Raw genomic sequence first — 24,206 nt, 5'->3', positions numbered from 1 at the left:
TCCCGGCAGTTGTGTGGTTCTGCCTGGACCCCTGCGTTAATCGGACTCATCTCAGTCAAACCAATCCTTTGCGCTGGACCGCAATCGTTCTTTGGGTCCCGCTCCCGGGTGTTCCCTGTCGCGCTCCCTCCACCATTAGGTCCTCAGGCCCTTGGTCACCCGCCACTCCCCTCTCGCAGCCGGCCCTCTCCTCCAACTCCGTACCCCACGGGCTGTCTCCAAAGCAAGAGCAGGATTTTCTTGCTGGGGAAACTTTGATTCCCCGTGGTGGTTAGTCTCATAAAGGAGCCGTACGACCCGGTCTCAGCCGCCAAAGGAACCCGGGGTGAGGAGTCTTGATTTTGGGGTGGTTGTGTTGCGGCGCCAGGGAAGGTGCTGGGTGAGTCTACAAAGTGCATTTCCACACCCTGCTGGTCATTGCCTCCGCTGGCTGCGTCCCACGGAGTATGCTGGTGACTCCTGGTGGGAGGGTGCGTCTTTACTGCACTTTTAAAGGCGCTTTTTCTTTTTCTTTCATTCTCTATTTTCTTTTGGGGTGGTGCTATAGTGGACCCGGCCGGGTGGGCAGGGATAGCTGCATGGCAAAGTGGTACCATTTGGCTGCTATGTGGTCTGGTAGCCGACCCTCCACACTGTGTTTCTCTGGTTGTAAATGGGCCCCAACCCCCATCTGTATCACACAAGTCCTCATTGTTGGGGGTCTGCGGGGTATTTCCGCCTGGGCTGGGAGAGTGAAGGAATGGGGTGGGGGCGGGGAGCCTGAGGCTCTTGGCGACCGGCGGGCGGGCGTTGGAGACATGGAGAGCGCCGCGGCGCGGGCAAGTGCGAGCTCGGATGTGTGTTTCTGAGGCAGGGTACGTGCCCGCGTGGGTCGGTGCCTGCGTGTGCGTTTGTATGTCTGCGCACGCCTGTGTTTAGCTTCCTGAGAGAAAGAGAGCCCCGAGTGGAGAGATTGTGGCGGCCGGAGCACCATTCTCTTCCGGAGCTGGTCCGGCAGGCAGCGAGGCCTCCAGAAAGATACAATGCCTCCCACTGCCAAACTCTGGCTAAGAGATCTTCTTTGCCGTTGCTTCCCACTTCTTCCCTGCTCTTCTTGCGTGGAGCTGGCGCATTAGACACACTTTCACCATGTTGATGGTTTTGAATAAAGGCCTTGTGGGGGTTCCGCTGACACTTCCGAACACTTAACATGTTTTCAAGTAATCATATAAATTAAAGGTGGCTTACGTTCAGAACCTCCTAATTATCCAGTTCACGTTTGTACATTCATGTGCCAATTATGGGTCTTCGGGAAATCCATAAAATTATAAACCATCCCCACCCCCTGAATTAGCACCCATTGTTTTTATTATCTCCAAGATGAGCAATTCTGGATGGAACCCTGAGTTGCACAGGCAAAAAAGATAGAAGTACCACGGGATGAAGTGAGATGGAGTACAAACGCCCCCTTCCCATCTCATTCCCTTCCTATCCTGACAAGGCTTGGTGGCTCTTCTGGAGACTGAAAGGGATCAAAGATTTTCTTGATTTCCCATTGAGCAGGGCGTCCTAATCAAAGATGTATAAAAGTCAACTTCTAAGCAATCAAATTGTCTGCTGCTGTCCTTGATTGAAACCCTAGCATTCAAATGGAGTATTGAAGAACTCTCAGAAATGGCTTTTGAAGTGCTATTGTTCTTTTCCATACACACGGGCCCTCTTAGAGGTTTCGGAAGTTCAAATGCGGTGATGTGAAAGGACAGACTTTGTAACTATTTGGCAGCGCAGGATCTGGCGCAGGAGAGAAGAGACCAAAGTGGGAAATGAAAACATGTTGTTACTCTATTCCTGGGAACCAGGTGGCTCGCAAGTGAAGATGTGCTTCTGCTCATGAACTGGGCAATTAGATCTCCCGAAATCGGACTTGAAAGATGATTTTTTTAGTTGAGGATTCTATTTATTTATTATTTTTTGGCGGTTTTCTTAAGGTCTGAATAGGCTTGTCTGAAACATTTAATCATGCTCATTGTACTCAACAATAAAATCTGAATAAAAATTACTTATTGTTGACGAAGCTCATCTCACAGGCTGTTTCACAGTATGTCTCATTTGCAAGAAACACCATTGTGTGAGGCTGCAGGGGAGAGCTTCTATCCCTTATTGTTCGTTTTTCTCCTCCCCAGAGCCTCAGAGGAAGCTGCTGCTTCTGTCCCCTTTGCCCTCCAAAGTCATTTTTCTCAAGCAGGTGGGTGTTTGGCTTTGTATATGATCATGTACCCATCTTAAAATTGCATTTGGTGGGTTTTCAAGGCTTGGAGCCATGCTGTAGGCAGATGAAGAATCTATTTGAGGCAGCATTTCATTTTGATAATTCACTCAAGTCAAACATAAAGCAGGGAAGCACGGGTGATGTCTTTTAGATGGCACTGTAACAGATAGCATGCATTAAAGGGTGTTGCCAGAAACTTTAAGTGTTATTTAGGACTCACTGAATCTTACCTCACTCGCTAGTCACTGGTGACAAAAGACGTTCACCACTTCAGCAATTAAGAATAAATCACGTGACTTCTCACAACTTGGCTGTCATCGTCTGCAAAGCAAGGACTTTCCTTGTGGGTCTTGTATCAGTTTTAAGAGAAAATCCTCTCTTTGAGTGTTTTGGCACTTAGTAGGATTTCAAGAGAATGGTAAATTTTAGTAATAGCATGGAAATTGGGTAAGGAGTAGGGATGCCTTTTGTAATTGGAAGGCTAGGATTAGATCCAGATTTCCCTTATGATGTCTGACAAGTCATTCCATATAGTAACAAAAACAAGAATAACCTTCCTGAGTCCTAAATAAGGCCCCGGTACCCTTCTCAGCACTTGGCATGGGTTACCTTACTTCATCTTTCAAACAAAACATTCTTTCAATCTTATTCTTGTTTGTTAGACAGGGAGCTGGGTACAGGCAAATCTGGCCATTAAACTGAGATCACATAGGAGATAAGGAGACTTAAACCCATCCACCCCCTGTAGCTCCGGGGTCCACCCAAACCACAGGTAGTGCTGCTCTGGATAGGGAGGGGAAATGAGCTACTTCCGGGGCCTCTGTAAACTCTCATCCTGACACAAAGCAACCATAAGACCTCTTGTGGAAGCTGACTCTAGATTTTCCCATTTCACATGCAGTCAACACACATGGGCGTGGCTTTACTACCAGCAAGTCAATGGGCTGATGGTTGCACTGTGAACACTTGTGACTTTGCTAGAGCTTTCTAGAAGGTACTGGTTGGTATTGGGTCATAGCTATCTACTCTGTGGAAATATTTATTAATTAGGTAATTAATCAGCAAGTAATTGATTAGGCAGTTAATTAGCAGGGTGTCATTGCTACTGTCAGTGACTGCTGTTGTAAACAAATACTCAGACCAAGAGGTGGGAATCACAGGTGGTACGAATTCGGCAAGAGTGGCTGCGTCACCCTGTTACAGACTTCCGCCACCCCAGCTCTGCAAGCACTGGTCTGTCCTTTAGTTTTGCTCATTCTAGAACAGTAGTACCTATTTCATAACTGTTGTGAAGGAGCAGGAGAAAGTGCTTAAGACAGCGCCTAGCAGGAAATATTTACTACGACGAACTAGGAATATTGTCCTTCAGATGAGGTAAAATCCTCTTGGCAATGAACACACTCTCTTTTTGTGGCAGTTTTGCTAACCAGAGAGGTTGATTTCAAGATTTCCAGTGAACAGTTTGTTTCTTGATGTTTTTACTGGCCATGTGGCCTTATGCACATCCACTGTGTGAAAAGCAATGGTAGACATGAACATCGTGCTGAAACTGTCACATCCCCTCCCTCTTCTGTACTTGTTCTGAGCAGAATAACTTGGCTTGCTTTGATTGAATTCTTAAGGGATAAGTCAGTTTGCCCAGTTCACAGATTGAGGCAGGACAGGGGAGATGCAGGCTAGAAAAGATAACATGATTTTGCAGGTGAGAGGCACTGTTGTAGCCCAGAGTCCTTGGACTCTTTGTACAGTGCTCCTTCTACCAGGCCAGATTGCCTTCTATACCAGGATAGAGAAGTGGCTTGAAAATATAAATAACACTTGGCGGGGAAGTTGCTGTCAGGCTAAGAGCAGGAACCAGCCAGACATTCTGTACAGAGAAAGGAGTGTGAGTGGGGAATATACATTCATATCCATGAGCCCTAGCACTGTGTTCCATCTAAGAAATGCATGTCAGGATACGAACTCGTGTAAACACAAAGCAAAACAGAGAAACCTATTATGCCAGTTAATCACCTGAAATTCCCTGAGGTTGGAGAGCAAATGTTCAGTTTTCTTTTTTTTTTCTGTGACATTCCCATTGTATTGTTCTTCCATTTAGTCCTCAGATATGGGGAGGTTTTGGTTCAGGAATCATAAAACTCCTTTGGCTTCTATTTCATGAAATATGCAGCATATTCTATTGGAAAGAAATTGCCAGCTTGCTTTTATTATTATTATTTTATTTTATTTGAACCTGACATATATAACCAATCTACAATGCCAGTGGGGGAGTCTCATAAAGCGCAAGGAAAACAGAAATAAAATTCTGCTGAGTAGAAGAGCTCACGGCTCAGATGATGGAAGTTTTGTGTGTAAAGGTGGGCTGCTTGGGTTAGGGATAAGGACGGGGGTGGCTTCCCTAGACAGCTACAGTCGGAGCACAGTTAACCCATTTCCAGCAGTGCTGACCGTCTGTGGGGAGACTTGCCACATTCTTATTCTTGCATCTGTTCCAGGCTTCATTCCTGTCTCTCAGTCTTTCAGTGGTCAGTCTCCTACTCTCCCAACTGGGCCATAATCTGTTGATTCACCATCCTTCAGTTTAGTCCTTCCCTCCTCCCCTGTCTCTCTGCCTCTCCTGCTTTTGCTGTCTGTCTTTGTTTCAGGAAGTCTTTATGTCTGGTTGTTTTTAATCTTGTTAGTGTTACAGCTGAAAACAAAGACTGACAAGTTACTGATCTGCATTGGAGCGCTGTGGTTTGAGCATCGTCCCCCAAGCTCCACACATTGAAGTTTGGTGGAAATTGTGAGATATTTAGAGGTGGAGAACTTAAATACAAATGTGGATAGTGCCTGTGGGAAGTGATTAGAATCCAGTCATTGTGATAGAGGCCTGTTGATTCCATCCTGGTGCCTTTAAAGAAGAGACAAATACTCACTCCTCTCCCATCCTGTGCAATGACGTAGCCACTGTGGGAATCTGGCAGCATTAATCTGTGGCTGAAGTTTTTCTGGTCCCGCCTGGCTCCTGATCATGACAAATCCCTCTCACCCGCGGGTCCCATGTTGCTGGGACACAAATAAACATATAGAGGCTTATATTATTTTTAAACTATGGCCATGGCAGGCTTCTTGCTAGCTAGCTCTTACATCTTAAATTAACCCATTTCTATAAATCTATACTTTGCCACATGGCTCATGGCTTACTGGTACCTTTCCATCTTATTTTTCTTGGTGGTGTCTAGCAGTATCTCCTTAGCAGCTCTTTCTCCTTCCTCTCTCTCTAGTTAGAATGTCCTGCCTAACCTTATTCTGCCTCACCGTTGGTCCAACAGCTTTATTTATCAACCAATCAGAGCAACACATATTCACAGCATACAGAGCGACATCACCCATCATTAATATTCAGATGCTATCCCAAGGCCTTGGACTTGCAGAACCATGAGCCAAAACCAACCTGTTCATAATAAAACTTACTCAGTCTATACTCGTAGTATTAGCAACAGAAATTCATGAATACACAGGGCTTCTGGGCAATTAAGGAAGAAAATTTCAGTCTTATGGAGAGGTATCAGTCCTATGTTCACTTTTGTTACTGGAATACCAGCTACTTCTGGCTCTGTGCTAGGTACTGTGAATAGTACCAGGATGTAAAGATGCATGCAGCCTGCCATCAAAGACTGCAGCCTCATGCATGAAAGACTGCTACAGCATAAGATGTGGTACAGAAAATATCTGTTTAGCCATTGAAGCTTTCAGTAGTCTTTTGGAGAATGATGAGAGTGGGGAAGCTGGCATTTCATCCGGGCCTTGAAATCTGACTAGGAGCTTCTCTAGACTTAGCAGGAGTCCAGACCAAGTGAACTTCATGGCAGTGTCAAGGTTTGGAGATGGGTACAAGTGGGTGCAGTTATAAAGCAGATACGTGGTTGAAAGCATTTTCCATGGAGCATGTTCCTAGCTGAGTTCTGGGGAACACTCATGATTCCTGAGATCTTTTCGAGTAAATCAAGAGGAAGAGTGCTCAGAGTGCAAATAAGTCCATGCTCTGAACCGTTTGGAAGGCGGAGTCCCTGCTCCTAGGGAGCAGTCTACTTAAAGAGAAGGGAGGCTTACTTTGGATCAGGTTATCAGGTTTCAGTCTTTTTCTTTGTTTGCTGGTGTTGGGCAGGGCCTGTGGTGAAAACCACTGACGGAACAGCTGTTCACTTCATGGTGGATGGGAAACCCAGAGGAAGAGGCAAAGGGCGGCCTCCCAATATCCCCTTCAACAGCATGTCCTCAGAGATCCAACCTCTTCCCTGTGTATCCATCTCCTGGTCCCACCGCCTCCCACAATCTTCATAGGCTACCTCTCCAGTCTCTCACATGTGTGCATCTGCCAAACTCTAGCACCAAATCCTCTGGTTCCAAGAGGTACTTCAGTCATTGATGAAGCAGGTAGGAGGGGCAGGGGAAGGTTTGTGGGGGAATATAAAGATTTTAGAAAGATTTTCAATATGAAAGTAACAGGCGTGATTTGGAATATTGGTGTATCTGTTTGATAAAGGCAATGCAAGGAGCAAGGATTAATTTTGGCTTACAGTTCCAAGTGGATATAGTCAACCATTGTGGCGAGGACCTGGCTACTGACAGGAAAAGCATGGCGCCAGGTGGGAGACCCACTGATCATCTGTACTCAAGGAAGCAGAGAGTAAAGAAGAACTGGGACCAGGTTACAAGGTCTGAAGACCCAGAAGTCCTTGGAACCCGCTTCCTCTCTAGCAAGGCTTAACCTCTAAATGGCTCCACAACCTTCCCAACTAGTGCTACCCACTGAGGACCAAGTGTTCAAACCCAAGAGCCTAGGGGAGACATTTCTCCTTCAAACCACAACAGTAGAAGAGACCAAGAACTATGCAAAATTTAAATAACAGTATATTTTCTTTGAAACTTGGGTAGCTGCCTCTCAGCTAAGGAAATGTGGCCATGCAAACACAGGTGAAACCCCTTCGTCATGTTCTCTAATCTGAGCAACGCCCCCTCCATCCTAAATTTGACCATCACCATTCCAAATGATCTTTTAATATGCTCTTCGGGAAAAAAACCCATATATATATATATATTCCAATGACTTCCCATTCAGTGTCTAGATAGTTCTTAGGTAATGAAGAGAAAGTGGTTTTGTCCAATAAGTGTCCTGGAATAAGTTACATTTGTTAGTAGTAAAGAAGCATGGAATTTACTTTTAACTCTAGTGTTTGGAATATGGGTGATGTTCAATAAATTCCTGTGGAATTGTAGTGAGTATGTGTAGTCTCATGAGGCTCATTAAGTTGACCGAGGTAAAAAGACTAAACTGTTCCCCCCCCCACACACACACATACACACAACTAGATGATAATGATACTGAAACATGTGGTTAGCAATCCTAAACTTTTGTTATACTTCTTTACTTTTGTGGTATGGGTTTGGGAGAGAAAGACAACAGTTATCTGATGTAAAGGTATTTGTCTGTGTAACTGACAACTTATAGGATCAAGAATAAGTGCTGTCTGTCCAGTCAGCTCCAGTAAAAAGCGAATAGAATGGGACCATCCACGTCTACTCCGGGAAGATACTTTCAGTAGAAGAGGAAAGTTATAAATCATCATGCTAATTATTACTCATCCTGACACTAAATACTTGGAAGGTTTATGAGGGTTCTGTCCTTGAAGTCTTCAAGAAATAGCTCCCAGTAGCAGAGTGTTGTAGTTAGCTACTCTCATGACAACAGGAGTATCTGTCTTGACATATGGAAGGGGCATTTTCCTGCCTAAGTGCATAGGCTCTATAGAATACAAATGCTGTTTTTCTTTCTAAATGTCCTCACTTACATTCATGTTACTGTATACCTATCAGCCTGTCGCATGAAGAGCAGAATACTGGCGAAGGAGGCATAGTGGCAGAATGAAGGCCCTTTAGAGGTTCACTGGGGTTGCTTTTGGGACCAAAGCATGGCTTTTTGGGAGGCAGCAGATTAGCTTCTCCCTTGGGCCTGAAAGCTGATTGTGCAAATAGTCCACCCCTAGGGTTTCTGGACTGTGTTTTTTGGTGGTAAAGACATTTTTGAGGCTGATAGTTACATCCTAGCAGATAGCAACAGATAGATGAGCAAGAATGATCTCTGTGATGTGAATGAGTATGAATGTAAAAGAAAGCACATAGGGTCTAGGGAGAGAGGATTCTGTATGGTTATTAACCTCTGGGTTGATTGGTGACTAGTACCCATTTAGTGTCACTAATACGTATGCAGTATCACAATGACACATAGTGGTGCTTGTCTTGAATTGTGGGTCACCTTATTCTGATTAGCTTTGTATGCCTATTCACAGAAATCTAAATACAAACCCATCACCATTCAAAGGTACTCAGGTTTAAAGTGGAAATGCACACAGGTAATCCAATTGGGGATAAAGTCCAAGATGGACCGACCATATGCTCAATATAGGTTCTGGTGTACGTTATTAGAGTGTCATCTCAATGAATGCAAAAAGCTTACTGTAATTTACTCCTTTAGGAAGCTGAATAGAATTATAGACCACGTAGAAGTTGGGTACTTGCCCATCTTCGGCTTTCTAACTTCTTAATTTTAATGTAACTGAATTTATCAATCTTTCATAGTTGGCAGTTTTTATGTCCTGTTTGAGAAAGACTTTTTTCAGACCTTGATGTCATAAAGATATTCTCCTTCATTGTCTTCTAAAAGCTTCATTATTTTGCTATATCTAAGTAGGCTCTGTTACTCCTGTGGAGTGTTGGATGTGTGGTGTTGTGATGCGGGAATTTGATCTAATTTTTATTTAATATGAAAAAAATCACTTTTGACATTTAGATCCAGTTTCTAGACACCTTTTTTTCTGTTCTTTTCCTCAAACCAGCATTTACTATTGTAGCTTTATAATAAGCCTTCATATTTGACAATACAAATTCCCCACATTGTCCTCTCCAGAAAGGTGTCAGCTTTTCCCTGCCATCTATATTTTAAGATTTTAAATTCTCAATACTCTTGAGATTTGATTTATATAAGATTAAATTTATGGACCGAGAGTGACGACATTGTGATACTGAATCTTTAGATCTATAAATACAGTAACTGCATTAATTTAGTTATTTAATATCTTTCAGAACAGTTGATAGTTTTCTCCAGGAGGGATGCACTTTCTTGTTAGATTTATTCTACTATGCTTTATATTTTTGCTAGTGTAAACACTATCTTTAAAAATTATATTTCCTAGCTTTGTAGTTGCTTTTTATCATATGCTGCTTTCTCTGAACCAGGAGAGGAAAAAGAGCAGAGATGTGCAGGGTTTACCATGTACTAGGTGCTTTAGATATTTGCTTTTGATCCCAGAACAGCCTTAAGAGAATCGCTGTGGCTCTTTGTCCTCCTCTGCAGACTTATAGTACCAGGCGTTTAAAGATGTTGATCCCAGTGGTCAGATGGAAATTCTGAGGGATGGCAGGCTAAGGGGTGGTAAACTGGCGTTGCAGCTGCTCATTTGGGAGTTTTGAAAACAATCTCTTAGTTTCCCAGGTTTGTGAGGGGATAAGATACCTTTCCCTTTTGGTGAGATGTTGTGTTTGTCAGCCTTCTGTTACGGTGACAAAACACCCAGAAGTAATCCACTTACAGGAGAAAAAGGTCTTTCTGGCTTCCAGTTTCATAGCTTCCAGTCCATGGTCACAGTGGCATTGCAGGGAGCACAAAGTGAAGCAAAGCTGCTCACCTTCTAGGAGCCAGACATCAGAGCAAGCAAGAGTAAGAGCAGGAGGCAGAAGCTAATGCCATCCAGCCTTCAAAGGCAAGTCTCCGGTGTTTCTTCACTCGTTGCTGTGACGAAACGCCTGGCGAAAGCAGTGCGGAGAAGGAAGGACTGTGTTGGCTCACAGTTTGGGGGTACAGCCTGTGATGGTGAGGAAGTCACGCTATAGGAGAAGGAGGCCACTGGTCATGTCGTATCTGTGCTCAGGAAACAGGGAGAGGTGGATTCTGGTGTTCAGTTAACTCCTCCCGCCCCTTTTATTTGGTCTGGACCACAACTCATGGCACGGTGCTGCCTTCTTTCTGAATGGGTTGGTCTCCCTCCTCAGTTAAGCCTCTCTAGAGATGCCTCCATGACACACCCAGAGAGTCATCTTCTAAGGATTGTAAATCCATTCAGGTTGACAACGGAGGTTAACCTGTACACTCAGTGTGCCTCCCTCCTCACAGCCCACTCAACTACAAATTCCTCAGTGTTCTTTGACTGGGTTCGCACCCTCGTGATCTACTCCTCTCTCAGTGTCCTACCGCATTGCTGCTTTGGGGATCAAGCCTTTAATACACGAGCATTTGAGGAACACTTTGTATCTAAGCCATGCAGATGTGCAGGCTGACATGAGTGTTGGGAGCTGGGGCTGGTGAGCCAGACTCGGGCTGTGCTACTGTGCTGCATTTCAGGCAGATGGTGGTGATTTCCTGCCTCCTTGAGGGGCAAGTTCTGGCAAAAACAAACAAACAAACAAACAAACAAACAAACAGTTTTAGCTTCTCGGATGACTGAAGTTCAGTCAGTCCTGCTTTTTAAGTGAAGAACTTCAGGTCTGGGGAGTTGAAAAACAGATGTTTGAACTGAGATGGAGAGCCTGGGCTCCTTGCATCCAGACCAGCACATTTGCCAATACTGCCTGTTGATGGAAGATTTTCAAATGGAGTATGATGGCAGTAGAGCGAAATGCTGTTGGGAGCCACAGTTCTAGGTGGAAATTGTTACGTGTCATCTGTGAAGAAGGGTCAGATGGGAGAACTGAGCAAGGTGACATCTGTCAACCTCTCCTCCCCTTTTTTTCCCTCATCTCCACTGCCTTTCCCTGTGATGTGACTCTTTCCCTACTTGTCCTCCTGCTTTCTTAAATTTATTTTTAAATTTTTTGTTTTTCCCCCTTTTAATAAGATTTTTATTTTAGATCAGGTATTCATTCCTTTCCAGAACTACCTCTTAAAACATCTGTATTAATAAAATTTCCACCCCCTCCTTTCTCCTTGCCCGTGTCCCCCCTATTTTAATTTTAGCTGTTTGTTTGTGTCCCTGGAATGAAATCGTAGGTGCAGTGTTAGTTCAGGTTGATATGGAGGAGCCTGCCACATATGAAACAAGGTTAAAGGAAAGAAGAGGTGACCACTTGGTTAACCCAGTAGATTGCTCTGTACATAGTCTGTTGTTGTGTGTGAGTGGGGTCACATGAGTGAGGCCATTTGGTGCATACCCACCGCCCTGCATGTCTCAGTGGAGAATGAGGTCTTGATTTGTTTGTGTTGCCATAAGTTAGCACGGCTGGAGGAAGAGGTGCTGTGGGCAGGGTATGGGGGACTGGGCCTTCATTGTTCTCTTAATTAAAGGTCGAACAGCTAAGGTTAGTCTTGTCTTAGCACCCCTTTACCCTGAGTGTAGGACTCTTAGCACCCCACTTCAAGATGACTTCACCTGCCTCTCCCAAATTTGTCAACCTAGATGTCGCTAAAGATCAAGGATTCCCGGAGGACCCTGCCTTTTATGCTCCCCTTGCTTGGATATGGAAGAGGTCCACCATTAATTCTTGTTGAGTTTGAAGTCTAGCAGAATTGTTTTTAGAGTAGAGGAAAAAAGTGTCCCATAGTAGAGTTTCCTTAGGCATTGCCTTTGGGGACAAGGTTTTAGTGCTTTGTTTAGAAACGGTGCTTTGTCCTTCCCTCCCTCTGTCCTTCCTTGCCTTCCCTCTTTCCTTCCTCTCTTCCCTCCTACTCATTTAATGAAAACATTATTAGTGTGTGTGGAGCTCAGAAGGCAAGTTGCAGGACTCAGTTCTGTCCCTCCACCTTGCTGAGGCAGGACCTCTTTTGCTTCTGCTGCACTGCATGCCGCAGTCCTGCATGCCCCAGTCCTGCATGCCTTAGTCCTGCACACTCCAGTCCTGCATACTGCAGTCCTGCATGCCCCAGTCATGCACACTCCAGTCCTGTACACTCCAGTCCTGCATGCCCCAGTCATGCACACTCCAGTCCTGTACACTCCAGTCCTGCATGCCCCAGTCCTGTACACTCCAGTCCCTCACACTCCAGTCTTGCACCCTCCAGTCCTGCACACTCCAGTCCTGCCTGCCCCAGTCTTGCACACTCCAGTCTTGCACATTCCAGTCCTGCACAAATCCAGTCCTGTATGCCACACTCCTGCACACTCCAGTCCTGTATGCCGCACTCCTGCACACTCCAGTCCTGCACACTCCAGTCCTGCACACCCAGTCCTGCACACTCCAGTCCTGCATACTCCAGTCCTGCACACTCCAGTCCTGCCGGCCCTAGGTGAGCTGGTTCAGAGCTTTCATGTGCTTCTCTGGTCCTCACCTCATATTTTGCGCAGGAGCACTAGAATTAAAGGTGTGCACCCCACATCCGGCCTTTTTGCATGGGTTCCATGGATTGAAGTCAGGTGGTCAGGCTTCAGAGGTAGTTCTTTTACACTTTGAGCCATCTTCCTGTTCCCATTTCTCCCACATTTTCTTGGGCCAAAGGAGTGTCATGAAATCACTAGTACCTGCCAAAGGCTTCGTCCCCCGAAGGTTTTCGGGTGTGATTTTGCATGGCTGATGGAGTGTGGCTTGCTCCCTATATGTCTGTCAATCATTCTGGTGGGGTGGGAAGCACTGGGGGATAGTCAAGAGGAGACTTCTAACTTCTTATCAAATCTCATAGTCATGTAAATATTTTATATGCATGATTGTTGGCTTAGCAGATTCTCTATAGCCACTTGAAAATCAAAGTCTAAAACTCTTCCAGGCACTTTGTGTCACTATGTCTGGGTGAGAGTATCTCTCTGTGTTATCCTTGAGTACACTTCAAGCAGCAGAGATCTCCCTCACCCCACAACCATGACTGCCAAGCAGAATTTAATCATTTTAATGATTCTCTATTGGTGACAGTCTAGTTGGGATATCCACACCAGGCAGCTTAACAGGAAAGATCTAACAGAGGAAACAACTCACACAGGTGTTAGAAGAACTAAAAGTGTTAAACAGAAGGAAATGGCAAAGATGAGCAAGAGCAGGAAGTCAGCCAGTCTGGACCTCTAGGTGCCAGGACTATGCGGTGTATCTGAGGTGGGAGGGGCTCTGAAGAGACTGTGGGGCCAGAAGGGCAGCAGCATTGGAAGACAGCCAAAAGCAAAGCAGGCTGTGAGATGGGAGTGGGTGGCACACAGGGGTTATGCTGGACCACTGGAGGACTCAGCCACTCTGGAGATGTTTCCGTGAGACAGAATAAAACAGGGAAACATGCTGACTTCTCTTCCCTCCTCCTGTCCCCTGTAACCCTTTCCGGTGGAATCAATCCATAGTGGCGCCTGAGAAACGTAGTTTAGCCCAACTTCCTGCAACACCCAACAAAGCAGGAAAGTGGATCAGTAGGAACCAGGAATGGATCTGGTAGAAAAAGGCAAAGGGTTTGTTCATATGCTAGAGAAAGACAGTTGCAATGCTTAACAAAACAGTTTGAGATCATGGGGTGTATGTACTTCGATAGACTTCATGGTGTTGGTTCATCAGAATGTCCTTATGTGCCTCATGATTCTGTCTCCTGCAGAAATGCTTATTGAAATTGTAGAGTGGCAGGAAGTCAGCTGAAGGAAGCACTTGGATTTGCTTAGCTCCTCATTTCTCCTTTTCTCTCCAGAGCCCACCCATCCTCATGCCAGGAATGGCACTCACTATGCCCCAGTGGCTCTATCTTGTCATAGGTGCCTTGAGTACTGTACTGTTGTCCTGGTGAATGTGGTGGCTGCTAGCATACACAGGCCTGTTATCATTCCAGAACCTGAGAACCTCTGAAGACCCAACATTTTTGAAACTCACTTAGTGGTAAGGCCTAGACTGAGCCTGCCCTAGGGGACATAAATCAGCTAGCAATCTGTTTCTGATTCTTTTCTGTGCTACTGGCCATGCATTTTGCTTTGGAAACAGTGAAGAATTTATTTGATTACAAGGCGTCACTACAAATCTGGGTAAGGATATTACAAATAAAAGGGTAAGAGCTTGTGGTGGTCTGAAAGAAAATGGCCCCCAAAGGGAGTGGCACTATTAGGAGGTGTGGCTTTGTTGGAGTAGGTGTGGCCTTGTTAGAAGAAGTGTGTCACTATGGGGGTGGGCTTCGAAGTTTTCTATGTTCAAGCTACTCCTAGTGTCACAGACCACTTCCTGTTGCCTGCAAGTCAAGACATAGGACACTTGGCTACCTCTCCAGCATCATGTCTGACTGCACATCACTGTACTTCCAGCCACCATGCCTCTAGCCATGATGATAATGGACTAAACCTCTGAAACTGTAAGTGAGCCACCCCAATTAAATATTTTCCTTGATAAGAGTTGCTGTGGTTATGGTGTCTCTTCACAGCAATAGAAACCCTAAGACAGAGGTGTAGTATATGCAGAATTTCTAAAGCCCAACATAAAATTTCCCTGTAGAACCCATCACATAGCAGAGAATTGGGACAAGGTTTGTGAACTATGTCTCCAAATGATAGAGAAGGAATGACTGGAACTGTAGGTCAGTGGCATGTGGTTATAGTATAGTGGTTGAAGTATACACCAAGATCCCCTACAATCATGGACTGTCAGAGCTAGGTGGGCGCCTGTACTCTGGCAGGGCAGCCCACCCACTCTGTAGGTACGGAGACTATTTAAGGAGGGGTCTGGTACCCATGTTGTAAGCTTGGGTTTCTTGTGGAACTCAAACCATTGACTTACCCTTTGTGGTGGATGAATGTCCTGTTTGGTCTGATTCTTTGATTATATACATTCAGGCATTTAAGTGTTGGATGGAATTGAGGGAAAATTTCGGATACCTAGGTATTACAAATTCTAGCTTCAGTAATTTGACATTTGTGTGGTGTTTCACATATCTACACATGCTCTCTCTCTCTCTCTCTCTCTCTCTCTCTCCCTGTCTTCCCCCTCCCTTTCCCTTTTCCCCTCTCTTCCTCTCCCCCATCCCCTCACTTTTCAAAAGTCTTCTCATCTGGTCTTCAGAACAGCTATACCTATGAACAGGGTGGGTAGTAAAGCCATTACTACCTCATTTTACAGATGGTCAGTCTGAGACTTGACCAATAACTAGTTTGTAGCCATGGGCAAACCCTTAACTTTCCAAGTCTTAGTCAACAGTGATTATTATGGGAGTTTGTTTTGAGACAGGGTCTCATGCAACTCAGGCTGGCACTGAATTTGATATGTAGGTGAGGATGACCTTGAACTTCTGTTTCCTCTGCCTCTACCTACCAAGTGCTGAAACTACAGGTGTGCATTGTCTTGTCTGGCTTCCTGGGGACTGGACCCAGGGCTTCACATGCATGGTTAGGCAAGCTTTCTACCGTATGAGCTCCATCCCTTTAGCTGGGTTTATTTTGTAAGTCAAAAGAAATAATGGACTTAGCACAATTAGATTTGTGCCTGGTGCACACTGTGCTACCAATGATGGCTCTTCTGTTCCTTATCTTCCACCTTCAGAAACCTAGACTCGGTCACATGCAGCCACACAGCTCCTCCCTTGAAAAGGAGCTGCTTTTGTGTGCAAGAACCCAGTGGCTGAGTGATGACAGACCTCTGTACCTTTGTAGCGGTTTGTAAAGATGACTTTGAACAGGAGGGGCTTGACTTAATGCCATATTGTGCTACATTTTTCTCTTTCTATCCCAAGAACCCAGTCTGGATTGTTGTGACCTAGGTGGCCTTTGTTGTTCTCCTGCGTTAGGAGGCAGTTTGATATTTATTTACTCCAAATCCCACTGGAGAAATGGAACAACTACCACCCCGAACACAATTTGCCATGGAGAGCAATGTCATTTGTTGTCAGCCCACATGGGACTTTGGGGGCTGTAATTCATGTTGGGGATGAATAAGAAAAGATTTTCTTCTTCTGACGTATTTTGCAAGATTCATAAAGCCATATTCTTAGGCAAAGTTTATTAATCCATAACTTACAGAAAACTCCAGAGGAAGGAGAGATGAGAGATGTTCTGTAGGTAAAGACATCAAGCATGTCACGGCCAGAATTGAATTCTGCATATATTGTTCAGTGAGCTGTCTTCTGAGCACATAACAGGTACTAAGATCATGATGACTGTTACCTAAACAAGTCATTATTTCATTTTATATTTAAAATGGAAGGATTTGAAAGAGTGAAACATGCAATGGAAACATGCAGAATAATCATTGTGGGTGGGATTGCAACCCTCTTCCACCCATTGGCTGTACTTCAGCTACCTCCATGAAAAGGCATGTATCTGGACTCTGTGCTCTGAGCTGTGCCTGCTGGGTCTCAATGATAGAGGTGATAATGATGAGGGGGAGGGACATGACTACTTCATTATCCATTATAGAAAGTAAAGATTTATATGAAGTGACTCTCTGCTTCATTATGTCACCTGTTCACTCAGAATTTATTGAGTTGGTGCACAGTTCTGTGCACAATAGTGTGCTCTGTGGATATGACCATATGAAAAAGACACAAGCTCTCTAGCAACAAATAGTGAAGTGGAAATAAGTAAGCTGGTGGCCCAGTACAATGCAAACACCAGGGGATGAACTTTTCTGGAATCTGGAAGGGTCAGCCTCTCAGTTAAGCATTTTGAGAGTGAGTTGTTAGTGCTGGGCTCCAGGATTAGCTGATGTGTGGCACAGGCTGCACTCAGCCTCTAAGTGCATACAATCTACTACAGAAGACAAGACTTTCTGGGGCAGAGGGTCATAATGATGGCCGTGGAACACACCATTTTGCATGGAGAATCCTGAGTGATTTGGGACAAGTGGATCATTAGTATGTGTATAGAGCAGGGATGCAGGAGTCAGGGAAAATGAGGTTGAAAGGTCAGCAGAGCCAATAGTGGTCACTAAGTCTTAGAAATGTGATTTTGCCTTTCCAGGTTCTCCTCTGGCCCATAGTGAAATAGCACACTGTGGAGAAATAGTGCTGGGTTTATTTGGGTGTAATGAAACTGTATCAGGTGTGGTGTATATTAATTGTCTTACAAATCTCTTCTGTTATAAGAATACAAGGATGGGTCTCCTTGAGTAAAATAGACCAGAAGAACCGAACCACTGTTCAGCTCAGCTGGTGGTTACTGTTACTGTGGGAAATGTTGGACTGAGGCATGCTGAAGTAGAAAGAGAGAGGGAGGGAGGGAGGGAGGGAGGGAGGGAGGGAGGGAGAGAGAGAGAGAGAGAGAGAGAGAGAGAGAGAGAGAGAGAGAGAGAGAGAGAGAGAGCCCTCTGAAGATCAGGCACTAAATTAAACAAACAAGCAGAAATACGTTACAGTTTTTTAGCTTATCCAGCACCTACTGGTGAATTTCTGGCCTCTTCTTCATAAATAGTAGGTTATGACTATATATAAATTTACAAGCGGAAATTCAATCAATATACCAAAGGGGGAAAAATGGACCATTTCTTAGTAAATGACAAAATTTTTGCAAGATAGTTGAAAGTGGTGGAGATTGGCCCTTGTTTATTTTTATTTTCTCAGTCACCTTGTTTGTCTTTTGTGATTAAACATTGCTGATACGTGGTAAATGCCTGAGCAGAGCCCTTGTCCACAGTGATGCTGGCATGCTCTTGGCTGTTTGCTCGGCAGCACTGAAGTCTGTAGTCGCCTCTGCTGCAGCCACCATAATGAAGCCCCTCACGTTCCGCTCTCAAGCCATGTCCTTGCAGCGTGTCAAATGAGTAGTCTAGGGCCCTAATGACAGTGCTGCTAGGCTTCCTCATTGAAGGGTGAGACTCCCAGCCACTGAAATATGCACATTTCAATCCAGATTTGAGAACACCAGCAACTTAGTAGTTACTGTGGAATTGAGTGAGTGTCATAAATATTTATTTATCTTTTTCATAGCTGGCATAAAAATGTTAGGATATAAAAAAGTTGTTCAGTATAAAAACAACAGGAAATTCATTGGCTATACATCTCCTGAATGCGTGTGTCTCTTCAGGTTTTCATTAGCGTCTAGCAATATACTTTGAGAAATTAGATTTGAAGCAAAGCTCTGGCGGAATATGAAAGAACCCAGTGCTGTAATTAACCCGTTTTAAGCAAGGATCCAGGCACACAGCAGCCTGCTGGTAACGGTGTAGAGGCTCAAGCCAAGTTGAATGGGTTTCTCTTTTACAGCTTTTAAAGATAAACTAGTTCCATGTTAATTGAATTTGGAGAATGTAACGGAGCACAAAACTGGGGGAAGGTAACTTACACTATTTCTCCCAAGAGGCAGCCTGTGGTCCTCTTTTGAGTTACTGAGATACAGATACTGTGGGGCTAGATCAGCATCCACACAAGTTTCAGGTTACTGGATTTTTCCAACTTCTATTTCTCTCCTCTTCGAAAGACAAAGTTACTATCTATTCATCGTCTATTTTGTTTTATTTGGGAGGGGCAATTTTAAAGGATTTATTTCTTTTTCTTTTAGACTTTTTAATGCACTTGGTGGGCTAAAAGAAACCCATTTGACAAAACAGGATGCAATTCAATAGTGACTCAAAGCAAGCATGCCAGCTAAAACATACAAAATCACCAGCTAAACCTAATTAAAACATTGAGGGAGCTAGCATGTATTATGTGCTGTGGCACTGGGAAGAATATCCACTGTGACCTTGTTCCAAATGTTCATCACATTCATTATTGCTTTACTTCTCCTTCTTACTCATTACCTTTCCCTCTTGTGATAAAAGGCGCTGTCTAAAGGGAGGGACATGTGATCCAACCCATGTCCTACCCCAGATTTTAGGCAATAAACGTTGATAGAAGGAGTACACAGAGTAGAGTGTCATTTAGATCAGTTCAATGATTGACTGATTGATTTGATGTTTTGATTGGTTGATTAATTGGTTGACTGATTGGTTGATTGATTTGATCCTGTTCATCTGTGTATTCTCTAAAGAAAACAGAACTGATAGAGTACACACACACACACACACACACACACACACACACGCATACACACACACAAATATATATGCTATTTATGAGAGTGGCTTACAGGTTGTGGTCAGACTAGTTCAACAGTGGCTATCTCCTGACAGAAAATTCAAAAGTACAATAGTTGTTTGGTCCCTGAGGCTGGATGTCTCAGCTGCTATATGCTGACTACACATGGAATCCTGAAGAAGTAGTCTCTAACACCAGTGAAGGAATGAACTTGCCAACCATCAGGAATGAGGGCAAGCAGGCAAAAAGGAAGCACTTCCTTCTTCCATGTCCTTTGTACGGGCTGCCACCAGAATTTGTGACCCAGATTGAAGGTGGTCTTCTCTCCTCAAATTATTCAGCCAAGAAAAAAGTCCTCACAGGTGTATCCATCATCCGAGTTTTAGTTAATTCCAGATGTTGTTAAGTTGGCAACCAAGAACTAAGACTGGTCATCATAGTCTGATTGATTTTATTGGTTGAATGGTTTGATTGGGTAATTGGTATTCTTTTTATTTTAAAGGTCTGGTAGAGTTCAGGAGTGAGTCAGGAATCTCTGGTTCCAGGCCTTTTTGTCTTTGTTTTTTAAAGGGTGGGGAAGACCCTTCTAATCTCATTATTTGGTATAGGTTTCTTCAAGTGTTTATATCCTTTTGGTTTAATTTTGGAGGGTGATATTATATCTAGATATATATTTGTTTCCTCTAGGTTTTCCTGTTTATTGGAATATAGTTTTAAAAGCATTTCCTAATGTTATTCTGAACTTCATTAGTCCCCCTTTTCATTTATAATTTTATCACTTTTGGTCTTGCCTCCCTTTAGTTCTTTTGGTTAAGGCTTTATCTTTTCAAAGAACTCATCACTTATGGATTCTCTTCATTGTTCTCTTACTTTCCATTTCAGTGATTCTGCTCTCCTCTTTATTATTTCTTTTTTTTTCAGAAAATTTCTTTTTTTATCTTTTTTATTTTACAATTTAATTTAATTTTACATATCAGCCACGGATTCCCTTGTTCTCCCCCCCCCCCCCCCCCCCCCCCCCCCCCCCCCGCAGCCTACCCCTATTCCCACCTCCTCCAGGGCAAAGACTCCCCTGAGGATTGAGTTCAACCTGGTAGACTCAGTCCAGGCAGGTCCAGTCCCCTCCTCCCAGGCTGAGCCAAGTGTCCCATATAAGCCCCAGGTTTATTATTTTTTTTTTTATCTGCTAATTTCAGGTTTGGGGAGTTTGTTTCCTTGTATCTCCAAGATCTTGAAATGTATCGTTAGAAGTCTCTCTTGGTTGTTGTTTTTGTTTGTTTTTTTTATAGGCACTCAGAGCTATGATCTTCCCTCTTAAAACTGCCTTTACTATATCATAAAAGTTCTAGAAAATTGTATTTTCAGTTTCACTTGATTCTAAACAAATTTTAATTCCCTTCCTGATTTGTTCAGTGCCATTCAAGAGTGTACTGTTGAATTTTGTGTTTCTGTTTTTTGGAAGTTCCTGTAGTTTCTCTTGCGATTGACTTTTAGTTTTACTCCATTTTGATTTGATAATATCTGGTAAATTATTTCAATTCTACTTTGTTAGCACTTGATGTGTAAGGCAGCTTGTCATTTACTTTGGTAAAAGCTCCATCCATGGGCTGCTAAATAGAATGTGTATCTATCAGCTTGGGTAGAATATCCTGTTCATGTCTGTTAGTCCATTTGATGTAAGACACAGTGTAATTGTGAAGTTTCTTTGCTGCAGTTTTGTTTGATGATCTTTCCATTCGTGAGAATTGGGTATTAAAGTGCTTATTATCTAAACCTATCTGTCCCTCTCATGTCCAGTAGTGCTTCATGAGATTTGATATTTCAAAAATTTGATGCCTATATATTTATAATCATTGTAATATTCTTGGTGGGGTGTATACCCTTTACTAATATGTAGTGACCTTATATCCTTGGACTAACTTTGAAGTGTGCTTTGTTAATGGCCACTCCTCCCTGCTTCCTGCTTCCATTTGTGTGGTATATAGGATCATTCTATTGACATCAGGTCTGTTGAGTCTTTGTCCATAAGCTGTGTCTCCTGCAGACAGCCAATGGTTGGATCTTACTTTTTCATTTAATCAACTCGTTTGTGTCTTTTAATTGGACAGTTAAGACCACTAACATTTAGGGTTATTGTTGAGAGATATTTGATAATTCTTGTAAACATTTGTATTGTTTTCCTGAAGGGCTCACATATCATTTCTTATTTTCCTTCCTCTTTATTTATCCTTGAGATTTGCTAATTTACTAAGATGGGGGTGCTTGATTCTTTTCTAAATCTCATTTATTCTTCTAGTCCTCCTATGAGATTTATTCTTTCCTGTGCTCACATTTTAGGCCATCTTCCTCCTCTGTGTAGAATCCTTTGAGTCTCTCCTGTTTTGCAGCTTGTGGTCATTCATTGCTTTAGCTTTTGATGGTCTTGGAAGGCCTTTGTTTATCCATCAATTTAAAAAAAACATGTTTGCTGGCTATGACAAACTTGTTTAGCTTGTGTTCACTTTGAAGGCTTGAAGTATATCATCTCATGCTTTCTAGGTTTTCAGCATGTCCTCTGAAAGATCTAATGTGATTCTGACCAGTCTGCCTTTGGAAGTAAGCTGGATTTTCCTACCACTCGCTGCTTGAATATTCTTTCTTTCTGTTGGTTTAGCATTTTATTGACGAGGTGTCAAAGAGTGATTTTTCTCTACTCATCTCTAGTTGGGGTCCTAAATGCCCCTAGCACATGTATGCTTATCCTTTCTCTAGACCTGAGAAAGTTTCTACTACACGCTCACTGAAAAATTTTTCGGTCTTTAGTTTTTAACCTCAGTTTCCTTTTCCGTGCTGTGATATTTAGGCTCTGTCTCTTCCTTCCATCTCAGAGTCCTTGGAAGTTGTTGTCATATTACGTTTTCTTTACTGCTGCTGTCTGGATGTCGCACTCCACAACCTTGGGCTCACTCTCCAGTACTGTTCTGCTCCAGCCTGTCTGTTGATGATGTTTTCCATTTGCTTCTTGTGATTGATTGACTCTTTCATTTTCAACACTTCTGTTTGGTTATTTTCCAGAATTGTAATTTCCTTGCTGAACTTTCCCACCCAAGTTCTTGCATTTCTTGTCTGTTTTGCTGACATTCTGGTCTCCACACTGACTCTCTGATCTAGGTCCTGGATTGATTTCCTTACTTGACTCATCTGCTTCTTTGAATCTCCTTTGAAGTTGTTGAACATTTTGAACGGTTAGATTTTGAATTCCTTTCCTGGCATTTCTGTTGCTTCATTATCGTGGGCTTCAGTTATTGAGGCGTTGTGGACTTTTGAGGAGTGTCACCTTGGCTTGTGTTTTCACACGTCTTGTGTTGTGATTTCTGCACCTCTTGGGATGGATGTGCCTTGCAGTTTGATTTTTTTCTTTTACCCACTCTTTTGTTTTGTTTATTTATTTATTATTTAATGTGGAGCCTCTTAGGGATCTCTCCCTGGGCCTATGATCCTATCCTCTTTAGGTTGCAGAAAGAGATTGCTGTGACCAGAAGAGGAGTTTGATACCAAACCCAGTAAAAAAGCAGTGAGAAGAAATGGGTACTTGAGGATTATTGAGCTAGCTACATATGGTGGCTCTTGCCTGTCATCCACGGTAGAGAGGCAGATATAGGAATCCTGCTGCTAGTTTGAGGCCGGCCTGGGCTATATAGGGAATTCCAGGCCAGCATGGATACAAAATGAGACACCCTGTCTGCAACCAAATGAACCGGGAAATGCAGACGAAAAGGCTAGTAAAGCACAGATCTGTAACTAAGAGGTCAAAAGGTTAGACAGTGGGGAAAGGGAATGAGAGGTAAGGCAAGAGAGAAAAATATGAATGGAAGGTAAGGAATATAGAAACAACAGAATGGGTACACAAAACAGAACAGTCACAGATGTCAAGCAAGGTGAACTCTAAACCCAAACAAGTACTATTGTAAAAGCGAAAATTGGGACAAATGAAATGACAATAAAAACTATGATAGAATCAGCCAATATTTCTTCTTTACCAGGATAGGTGTGAGGTCTCTTGCCTCCTGAGTTGTCTTTTGAGGTAATTCAGCTGGAGTGAGAATAGCTGCTGGTGTCTCTGAGGTTCAGCAGCTTAGCCCAGAATGGTCTGTATGCTGTACTGCTCTGGCACTCCAACAGGTTACAGTGGTGTCTAAATAAGCATCCTTGACTGTCTCCATCCTGGGCTGAACTCTTCCTGTGCAGGAGTCTGCCTCTGCTAAGAGTTTCCCAGCCCAGCTTTGGAAGCCCTCTCTGATTGTCTCTATCCTGCCGACTGTGTGTGTTCTTCTATATATGCTGAAAGGCTAAGCCTGGGAAGAACAGATTTCTTTGTCCAAGGCTCTGAGGGGACCATGCACTCACTTGTATTTACCTTTGTAGCTGGGCATGCTCATCTTTCCAGGGGTCAGGTTGCCTCCCTGCCAGCATCCCACAATCTTTCTCTGGAGTATTTGTGTCCACAGAGTTAGTATCAGATAAGCTGTCCTGGGGTTTCCCATGTTTTCTGGGGTTATCACTCTCTTGGTCAGTGGAGGTGGGGGAGGCTTTGGGGTTTGGAGACATGGCTGCCTGATTTCTGTTCTCCCCACAGAATGGTTTGACTGCAGAGTTTCTCTCAGGATCTGCTCACTCCCTGATAGGCAGCATGGGATAGCTGGAGTTGGGCCCACCCCCATGCATAGATTTATTTCAGCTTGCAAATCTTCCATCTCAAAAGTTTAGGCTTGCTCTGTTTGCTTTTGTAGAACTTAAGCTGAGGAAAGAGGGCCAGACATCTTGTTCATGTTCTAAGTTCAGCTGTTTGGATCATTAAACCAGACATTTAACTATTGCTTGACACATAGAAAATATTAGAAAAACTATGAGTATGCAGGTATACATATTTTACTTTGTGACAACCTGTCATTATATCATTACCTTTTGTTAAAAAAAAAAAAAAACTACTACTCATAT

At 43.5% G+C, this 24,206-nt stretch overlaps 1 protein-coding gene across 7 annotated transcripts in view; it reads left to right on the top strand.

The window, feature by feature from the left end:
• The window catches only part of Dab1 (DAB adaptor protein 1), an 803,063-nt gene that overhangs the window by 415,244 nt on the left and 363,613 nt on the right, over nt 1-24,206 (top strand). The gene's annotated exons all lie outside the window — the stretch shown is intronic.

This window comes from Peromyscus californicus, unplaced genomic scaffold (genome assembly GCF_007827085.1).
Source record: "Peromyscus californicus insignis strain IS unplaced genomic scaffold, ASM782708v3 Scaffold_5__1_contigs__length_169319896, whole genome shotgun sequence".
Taxonomy (NCBI): Eukaryota; Metazoa; Chordata; class Mammalia; order Rodentia; family Cricetidae; genus Peromyscus; species Peromyscus californicus.
Note: the sequence above shows the minus strand (reverse complement) of the source record. Positions and strands in the feature narration are given on the sequence as shown.